The 8,443-nt window shown below is 35.9% G+C and overlaps 1 protein-coding gene across 1 annotated transcript in view; it reads right to left on the reverse strand.

Annotated features, from left to right (window-relative positions):
* Nucleotides 1-6,759, reverse strand: part of SIPA1L2 (signal induced proliferation associated 1 like 2) — a 122,787-nt gene extending 116,028 nt beyond the window's left edge. The window contains exon 1 of the mRNA XM_009281787.1: nucleotides 6,691-6,759. The gene's annotated coding sequence lies outside the window, so the exon portion shown is untranslated. The remainder of the gene's footprint in view (nucleotides 1-6,690) is intronic.
* Between the last annotated feature and the right edge of the window lie 1,684 nt (nucleotides 6,760-8,443).

Consider the following 8,443-nt stretch of genomic DNA (forward strand, 5'->3'; position numbering starts at 1 on the left):
GAGGTGCTGGAGCGTGTCCAGAGAGGGGCAACGAGGCTGGTGAGGGGTCTGGAGAACAAGTCTTCTGAGGAGTGGCTGAGGGAACTGGGGTTGTTTAGCCTGGAGGAAAGGAGGCTGAGGGGAGACCTCATCGCTCTCTACAACTGCCTGAAAGGAGGTTGTAGCGAGGTGGGTGTTGGTCTCTTCTCCCAAGTAACTAGCGATAGGACGAGAGGAAATGGCCTCAAGTTGCACCAGGGGAGGTTTAGATTGGATGTAAGGAAAAATGTCTTTACTGAAAGAGTGGTGAAACATTGGAACAGGCTGCCCAGGGAAGTGGTTGAGTCCCCATCCCTGGAAGTATTTAAAAGACGAGTAGATGTGGCGCTTAGGGACATGGTTTAGTGGGCATGGTGGTGTTGGGTTGACAGTTGGACTCGATGATCTTAGAGGTCTTTTCCAACCTTAATGATTCTATGATTCTAAGTGGTCAACTAGTGCTTCTTACTGTTATCTCTTTATTATTTAGAATTATATAGCATTTGAATAGGTGAGAGTCCTACTACTTTCCAAGCTTCAGTAAGCTGAACGGACAGATCCGGCCAACCTAATAAATCTTCCCAGAACCACAGACTTTGTGAAGTGCAGCGCAGAGAAAACTAACATAGCACAGGTATTCTTTTGGCTCGCTGCCTTTAGGAACCAAAATAGCCCTCTGCCTAAACTCTTAAGTCCTGCCAGATTTATGACAGTCAGAAGGGAACCAGACTAGGAAGGTCAACTCTGCAGATTGACATGATTTTACAAAAACAAACAACCCATAGCATTAATAGTATTTTGTAGTATGTGGTCTAATAACTTTTTAACAAAATCCTGGATCACTTACCCATGACCCTTCCATGCAGGTGACAGATGAAAGAACTATTATGACTACGTACCGCTCCAAAACTGAAGCATATAGCACACTATGCCTTGAAAAATAAAGCAGCTTGATATTTTATTTATACCCAAGTATATTTTTATTCTTCTCACAGAGGAAATAAAGGGTAACAATTTGGAGATTGAAAAGGGATATCTGAGACATCAGACATCATACTGAATTACTGAATATATTACATTGCTATTGACAAATATGGTATGTGCCTATCTGCATTTCTAGCTAGTTATTTTTCACTTACTGGTTAGAGCTAAAATTTCATCATCATTCCCTCATCACATCTGGAGTACTGTATTCTGGGTTCCCCAGTGCCAGAAAGACATGGAATTACTGGAGCAAATCCAGCGAAGTGCCGCTAAAATGATTAAGGGATTGGAGCATCTTTCACATGAAGAAAGGCTGAGAGAGCTGGGACTGTTCAGCCTGGAGAAGAGAAGGCTCGGGGGAATCTTACCAGTGCCTGATCAGGGGCAATGAAGAGGGAACCAGACTTCTCATTGGTGTTCACTGACAGGACAAGAGGCAATAGACACAAACTGAAACATGTGAAACTCCATCTAAACATGAGAAAACACTTGTTTACTAAGAGAGTCAGACAACAGAACAGGTTGCCCAGAGAGGTTGTGGAGTCTCCACCCTTGAAGATATTTAAAACCTGACTGGACTTGGCCCTGAGCAACCTGCCCTAGCTGACCATCCTTAAGCAGGGGAGCTGGACTACACGATGTCAAGAGATGCCTGCCCACCTCAGCAATTCTCTGATTTGTCTAATACAGTTCAGCTTCTGAAAACAATTTTCTTTGCACCAAATGCATGCCATGTTTTCTATGAAAAAGCTGTATCACACTATACTCTCCATATATTTTAGGATCAAATTTACTGCTATACATTCTTTCTTTGCACTAGTTTCTGAAAATATGGTATGTTTATGCACAAACTACATTGTTCTATCTACCCCCATATGATAACTATCAACACCATATATAAACTGTCAATAGTTTAGGTTTTAATTAATTCACACAAATACATAAGCCTTTAGAAGCAGGTTCTTTCCCAGGTCACAAATATACTACTAAAATACCAAACTTCAAGATCAGATACGTTGTCCCATGTACACGTGTCCCTATACAATAACTATCAGAAATATGAAAGGAATAGTGGTTTCAGTAGCTAGCAGTTAGTTTATCAGTAAAGAGGGGTGACTTATTTTAAATTTATTTATTTATTAAAAGGAAGTATGCCACTGGATGCAAAACTAAGACCAAATGCTGCATTTAGGTTTACTGATTCTATATTCACTTCATATATTTGGACACATACTCCCAAGCAGAAGGTCACCCAGGAAGCAGATGATAACTTAGGCAAATATGGATAAGTTTATCACTTAAATCTAACACATATATTCTATGTGGATGTACAGCCTCTAATTTTATTATCTGTTCCAATCCCTTAACAGTACATCTACAGACATAATGCAGGCCTGTGCAGTTGCAAGAGCTAAACAACCTAATATAAGTAATTTAGATTCCTTTTTAAATAGTTGATATTGTAAACATTTCTCAAACATTTAGTCTTGTGTGACCACTTTTAAAATACATCTTAAACAGAAACAAACTTCAAATATTTTTTACTTCTTAGTGTTACCATTCTTTAATAAATGGTTAACTACCTAACTTTCTTCAGATACAAAACCACTAGCAGTTTTCTACAATGAGAACAATTTCCTTTCTATCTTCTTATGCCTGTTCTTATGATAGAAGAAGAGTGAATAAGTTCTTAAGGTCTACAAAATACTCTAGGTTTACATATTTCAAAATCAGGATTACCAAAACAGCTAATCAGTACCAGTGCCACCACAAGCGTAAGCTATACCCAGAGAATTATTTTGGCATAAGCGTCTTCGCAGAATATATGGAACAAAAAATAAAAATCAATGTGTATTTAGTTCATGGATGAGCAAACCACAAGTTTCTTCTCCCAGCTGTAAAAAGCAATATTCCTTATGTTACATACCTTGCAAATTATGCAAGAAAAACAATGCACCTCATTAATATACCAGCACATGCAAGATTAGACATTTGTAATGCTGCAAAAAGAATGAGGATTATTATATTACAACTACTATTACTTTGAACCACAGAAAGAAAGCAAAAGAGAGTTACAAGTTATATTTTTCAGCTTCTTCCAGGTTTCTTTAAACAGCTACTATGCCTTGGCTAACTATGCAGCCAAAAGATAAGGCAAATGCAATGCTAGAAGTGGTTATCATACAATACTAAACTAGATTTACCAGTGTTAAGTTGTTCTTTACTACATAATTAGCATTATTCAAACACAGATATTCTTGACAACACATAATACAAAATGTTACAATATTTTTCTCTCAGTCTGACTATTTCTGAAGCAAAAGACACTGTTTATATGAAAAGTAGTAAGTAAGATTCAGAGGTATGTTCTACACTGCCATTAATATAGCAGAGCTTCATCAGGCTCAGTAACACAGGAGTCTGGTGATCTTATTTCGTATTACAGAACAGACCATTTATTGAAAAGTGGAGTCTTAGATGAGAAGGGGAAAGAAACTATTAAGTTGATGTGAGCAAAGGAAGCCACTTAAAACCTGATAAACGATAACATGTAGCTATTGAGCATTCACATAGTTTAACTGCTGTAGTGCACAGAGGACAGAGGGGCTCAGGCAGCTGGCCAGAAAGTTCAATTTTGTTTCTTGCATCACAACATAAGCCAACCATGCCAAACCACTGGCAAGGAAGGTCAATTATTCAGACTCTCCTAAATCTATGATTCTTTGAATAGATTGACAACCTTGTACAGAATCCAAAAGCAGTTATCTTACTTCATACAAATCTCTGAATGCATAATAAATTAAAAATAAAATTTAAAAAAAAAAAAAATCAATTCTTCTTTCAGAATTTTTTTTTTTTTTATCCTGGAAACAATATGTAGTTGGAAATGAAAGAAGTTTTACTGGTGTCATCAATATGATAGAGACAAAACTACTGCACTGGAAAGAAGAAATACAAACTGCAACTGCATGTAGAGTATTATGAAGTATAAATCAGAAGTTATCTTCAAGCCTGCATTTGGAACACCTGGAATATTCTGGAGGGACACCTGGAATATTCTGGAAGGACAGTCCTGTCCTGTATCTTCAACAGGCACGGGTACTTCACAAGCAGCTGTTAGAAATTCTGTGCTCTCTCTGCTCTGTCTCCCATGTTTGGCTGGCCTCCCTAGTCAAATATCTCGTCTATGCTGTAGATGTCTGTCATGGGAACTGCATGACTATACCTGGCTCAGTCAGAAAGAAAACTATTGCCTCACAACAGATGCAGCCTAGTCAGAAAAGCTGGCCACCAGCACGGACTTTAGATGCTTGAACACCAGCTTTTACAAGCTTAGTTTGCCCCCTAGGCAAACATAGCTTAACGTTGAACTTACAAAGAATAAAAGATTTGGGGACAGTTCCATTAAAAAAAAAAAAATCTGGTTTTATTTTCCTGACCCAAAATAGGAATATTTTAGAAAAAAAATAGATCATGCAAAATAAGTTTTTGTCAGAAAATAGAAGTTTCTAACCAGCTTCAGTAATGATCTTTTACATTCTTCCTGTGTAAAAGAACAGAGTAGTGGAGCACTGTATTTACCACAGAAGTATGGTGCTTGAAAAGACTGGAAATGAAGAGACTAGAATGAATACAGTAAGAGTTTGAAGCGTAACTTATTTAATATAATTCATTTATAATCATCTATAATTTATAGATATAGATAAAATTTATCTACTCTTACAAAACCCAACATTTCAGTTATAACAATAATCAGGAAAAAAGCTAAAATTAGACCAGTTTCTCAGAACATTTACTTATTTTCCTAGGTATAAAGGTATATAATTCTTTCTTTTTGTGCTTTGTGCAAAAGAGAAAGACAAAAGAGAAAAAGCGACTACTACAAAAATTAGCAGCCTAGCTTAGAAGATTACGTAAAACTTCGTTGTGTCTGCTTTTAACCTGATTTGATTTCACATTGATCATATCCTCATAATATTATTAATCTAGAAAGAAGGGAGGTAGAAGGGACCCAACTTTCCCCCCTCCTCCTCCAAATCTGCCCATTACATAGAAAGAAGGAACATGAGTACAGCACTTCTTCCTACGATACCCACTGAAGGGTAACTTCAGTGCTAACATGAAAGTGGGAAAATTTTGAGAGCTTCTCTTAAACAAAAGTTTTGGCATTTTACTTTCCTACTTTCTCCTACAGCAGCTGTAAAATTGTGAAATCCTGAGCTGTACTAAAGTGTAGTCTTAAATCTATAAATATTTATTACCTCTTACCTTTAATTTTTGGTGATAAAATACATCTCTGATACATGTTTGACATTAGACTGCCCCAGGAACATTGAATGAGCCACAAGACATATTGTGGCCCTGTACTATTCTATTTCTTCTCTACAAAAGAAATCTCCCATAACTACTTCTCCCTCTCGCTACGATCTCTTTCACCTTCCAATATGGGAAATCCATATTGCTAATTTTGCATATATATCATTGCTTTTCTTTTAAGTTAGTTTTTTTCCAGTTTGTAAAAGACTGAACGTTTTTCATCTGGACCACAAGCAACTAAGCGTAATTCTGAAACTCTTACTCGTCTCACACAATTATACACAATTTATTTTCCACTGTGTATCATTATGATACTCCATTCTTCAAACAAAAGTAGTTACAGTATATATTTACAATGTCTGACAGTGACCAGATTACTGGATATATTAACTGAAGAATTATTTATGTGGCAGATTTCTCTCTAGAGTATAGTATTATTGGTGAGCCCATGGAGTGAAAATAGAATGAATGAATTTGATCAAGTTTTTCAAGTTTGTATTGAAATACTTCCCAAATGTTTGCATGTTGTTGAAAGTAAACAATTTATCTATACATAAATCTGTATTTATCTATATCCCCAAAAGCAGGTTTTATTCAGAAGTAAACATGCATGCACACATGGACAGGAAGGTGTTCATCCCCTAATAAATTATTCATTTCTTCACTGTGCTGCAGGGAGCATGTCTTCATTAGATGACAGATTGTGTTCAGCCAACGTGAAGTATTTCTAAACCTGAGCCATACGCTAGAACTACAAAGCAATCCAGTTGGACTGGAGCAAGGAGTTTGCAGAATTAGGAGCTATAGGAGGATGGCTGCACCTCTTAACTCCTGTTGCAGAAAATATCAAGTTCTCATGACTTTTGCAACTGTAGTTTCAGGATTTTCTACAAGCAGCCTAATTAGCCCTTACAAAGGACACTCTTTCAGCGTATTATCCTAGTGTCTATTTCTGGTCATATTAGCTCTTTTCCAGAGGAAGACCAAGCTAAGAATTTCCAAATCACCAAAATTATGATTTTATTTTTGGCTTATCCAATGCATTAAGGAATGCAATCATCCTTCTGTATAACAACAGCTGTATAATAAGTGTTGCCTCAAAGTGATTGTACCATACGCTTCAACATTAATGAGAGGCAATCTGCCAAGTTACAGATTTCAAAAAAGACTGAACTTCACTTGTATGCTGAGCCATATAAATGATTCTCTTATGGGTTTGTTAAGATGCTTTAAATATCCCAAAGAAATTTAGTTTGTGAGATGTCAAAAATGGAGACAGACAGTAGCAGAGCTGCCATTTTATTTAAAAGGTAGAGTAATACTACAAATATACTAAAAATATATTTGTCACTGGTTAGAAATTATGCTTACCTTTGGCTAGAAGGATTCCCAAAGGATGCCAACTTGAATCACTTTTTTTCTGGTATCAGTAAAATGGAGATACCTGCAAGTCAAATTAGAAAGGTATGGGTTTTTTTTATTTTTAGGTGAACATGTCCACTTCTGATACTAAGGCATAAGTAAAAACAATAATCTTAAATGAACACTTGTGTAAAATGAGAATCTACTAATTTATAGGTGAAAATAAAATATCAAGAACAAATCAATGGCTTTAAAATTCAGCCTAGTGTAACACATACCATGTGTATGTGTTTCAACAGAGAATTTAAAGCCGTTATCTATGTAAGTTCCTGGCAATAACTGGAAAAAAAACCTTTGCTAGGGGAAGAGGTCATGAACCAGTAGCTGCTGAACCATCAGACTGTTTCATTATGGCTCTGCTTCAAAGGTCATGATAAAGGGTCCACAGCTATTCCTAGAACCATATTATAAAAAGCAAGTAGCTTAATAATATTTTCAATTACAAGCCTAAGAAAAATTCATGAAGTTTCATAAAATGTTTTGAGGGAAGATCATAGTCAGTTCATCCAAAAAGTTTAGAAACATTCTATGAGAATCTGTGAGATGACTTACAGCCAATAAGGTATCTAATGCTGCAAACTTTACATTTTAGAGACGACAAAAAAAAAAAAAAAAAAAAAAAAAAAACAAAAACCCCACCCCCCAACAAAAAAGAAAAAGAGGTGTTGAAACATTAACAAAGGTGACTAAAATGCAGAAAACAACCTCGCAAACAGGGAAATACCATTACTTCTGAATGAAGTAAAATAAAAGTATATGTAAAGTAAAAATATTTTAGATAGGTTGGTCTGATCAACATACAGAGATATAGAACATAAAACTATCATGTACCAATAAGGTGATTTGATTTGGCTATTTTCTCTCTGCGCTAAAACAGTTTCAAAAGGAGTTCGTTTTAGCAGAACCTTAGATAGTAAAATCTAGCTTGAAAATATACAATGTTACATTCATATTGAAAGAAAGGAAACAGAAACACACACACAGCAGGAACAGATGTTATTTCCTGTACTAAATCACTACCATAGGGATAAAAATAATTCTAGCAAGTATTTCACAGAATAGTGCATACAATGGAAAAGAACACAAAGCCTCAAAATCCTAAGTCAACTGCAAATCTAGGTATTATAGACACCAGTAACAAACAAACATAAAACCCCATACAGATGGAATGCAGGACGGTTTACGACTATCCTCATTTTAGGCCTACTGAAAACTAGGCAGCCACTTAAGTCCACTTTTACCAGTACGTTCACAGTAGCAAAAGCCTCCTGGTGAAGTTATAACCTGGATCTTGAGCAAACACTTTTGCCAGTGCAGTTTTTATGGGAGAGCTAAAACAAAACTAAACTATACCAGTAGTAGTGTTGACCAATATCATTAGATAACTAATTTGTTTGCCAACAGAAGACACAATTAAAAAAACCAGGATATTAAAAAGAAAAATCTCATTCCTAACCTAAAAATTACATCTGATGAAGACAAATTTCAAACATAAACCTCACTGAAGTAAAAGCTGAAACTAAAGCCAGAGACAAACATTTTAACTTTTTTTTATTCATGAATCCTGGAAGAACGAACTTGAGAACACAGTAACAACATCTAAAACCCATAAGAAATAAGAGTATCCAAATTCTAAACAATCCTTGCATATGATAAAACAAACAGATGAAGAATGAAAGGAAGTCCAGCAGGACAGATTTGT

This window comes from Aptenodytes forsteri, unplaced genomic scaffold (assembly GCF_000699145.1).
Source record: "Aptenodytes forsteri isolate BGI_AS27 unplaced genomic scaffold, ASM69914v1 Scaffold132, whole genome shotgun sequence".
NCBI lineage: Eukaryota > Metazoa > Chordata > Aves > Sphenisciformes > Spheniscidae > Aptenodytes > Aptenodytes forsteri.